At 36.9% G+C, this 1,961-nt stretch overlaps 1 pseudogene; it reads right to left on the reverse strand.

Annotated features, from left to right (window-relative positions):
- Positions 1-57: 57 nt before the first annotated feature.
- On the reverse strand, positions 58-176 carry LOC111735032 (annotated as a pseudogene).
- Between the last annotated feature and the right edge of the window lie 1,785 nt (positions 177-1,961).

Genomic DNA, 1,961 nt, shown 5'->3' on the forward strand with positions numbered 1-1,961 from the left:
TTGCAAGGACCTTGTCAGCTTACAATCCCTTATTTATTTCTTTTTATTTCTTTTTTATGCCTACAGCACCTGGTCTTCCTAGGTGGTCTCCGCTCCAAGTACTAACCAGGCCCGGCTCTGCTTAGCTTCCGAGATCAGACAGGATAGGGCTTGTTCAGGGTAGCATGGCCGTAGCATCAGTTTCTTAAGACTGATCTGTGGTGGGGGAATTGGAGTGTTTATAATGAGGACAAATTTCTTTTCCCATTGTCATTCCTCACAGTTCTGGTGGGTGCACATATGTCTGGATTTCTGCTTCATTTGTGAAAGCTTTCATGTTACAGAAAATATACACCAAATACTTTTTTTTTTTTTTTTACAGAGCCAGGGAGCTTTTCACAGGAGTAATTAAAAAACATCTTCAGCTTTGATTCATTCCTTTGCAATATTTTGGTTTTAAATCAGACACTCAAGTCCTCCATAAATATAGAAAGCAAATTTCACAACCACAAATATACATTTAAAGTTTAAATGTCCTCAAATGATATTCAAAATAAATCAGAATTAGCTTCATTTCTTAAGTAAAAAAAAAAACAACAACTATAAATTATGAATGTGTTTTGATTTGGAATTATTAAATGACTTTTAAGCAAATCAAAGTATTTTTATACCAACATGAAACTGTACTATAAGAAAGTACTTTTTGGTGTCAATGTTTCTCTTCATGTTTAAATATGAAGGAAAATTAGATCTTTGAGAGAGCAGGTAACCCTTGAATTACTAACACTGCTTGACAAGGAAAACAGCCAGTCACTTCAGGTTTGGATTGCTCAGAAATCATCTCATGAGGTTAAGGACTCTGGAATTAATAGTCTCTGATCTAAAGGGATGTCAGTGTTTGCCTAGGTTTATTTGTTTTATGAAAACTGTGATTTAAAACAAAACTAATTAAGCAAGATAGAGTATCTGCAATTTGCAAACCCCAGGCAGATAAGATACTCTAAATCCTTGGAATAGTTATGGTGAGTAACAGGCCCTTTGACAATCAATCATTTTACCCTGTTGATGCCCTGTTACTTGGTCACCACTCTATTTTCCTAGATACTACAAGAAACTAGAAAATAACACTGAACATTTATTCTATGGTAATATTCAACCACCAGCCAAGACACAAAAGAAATTTTATTTAAAGACCTACCCTTAAAACCTATTAGATGTCTTTAATGACCTAAGTCTAAAACTATCGTATAGACAATCAAAATTAATGTGTCTTGCTTTAGAAATTATAAAATAGTATGTAAATGTTTAATAGACAGAGAGATGGATTCTTCCATGACTTTGGCCCCTCTGCTAATGTTACTCTGCTGATGCTCAGCAGGCTTGCCATTTCACTCCCAAGGAAGGTGGCTCACCAGAAGAATCCCTCCTGGCTACTTTGTAAGCCTAATACAATTCTCTCTGTTTTCTTGACATTTGCTTTTGACACCCAACCAGTTTTTTGTCTTGTTTAGCATCCCTGTGGAGTCAATCTGAAGGCAGAATGAGAGAAGAAAGGAGTCCAGTTGTTAGGCAGTAGCCGATAAAGATGACCTACATTCCTGCTCCTGATGGTTAGGCCTGTAAACCTGGAGTGGGGCTGTGTAGGTCACCGCAAGAAGTGCAAGACACAGAGCTTGTCTATGAGAAAAGAATTTTTGAGAGGCTTTGGGAATAGTTTCTCTAACGGAAAGAGCTATCTCTGAAGGAAAGAAGAGAGCTTTAGAAATAAAGCATAAACTCCCTCCTGTGCATTTAGACTCTAAAGTTTGCAGGTAAACAAGGCAGCGGGGAGCATTTGCACACAGGGTGAGAAGGAGACAAGTAGGGGGAGATTACCACTTGTTACAGCTCTTGACATTAATTAAACCTGTTTTAAATAAAGAAGGTGTTCGATTATTTTTCTATCACATGCAATATTTACATTCATTATGCCAAATGCTGAA

This window comes from Pteropus vampyrus, unplaced genomic scaffold, assembly GCF_000151845.1.
Source record: "Pteropus vampyrus isolate Shadow unplaced genomic scaffold, Pvam_2.0 Scaffold12176, whole genome shotgun sequence".
NCBI classification, from domain to species: Eukaryota; Metazoa; Chordata; class Mammalia; order Chiroptera; family Pteropodidae; genus Pteropus; species Pteropus vampyrus.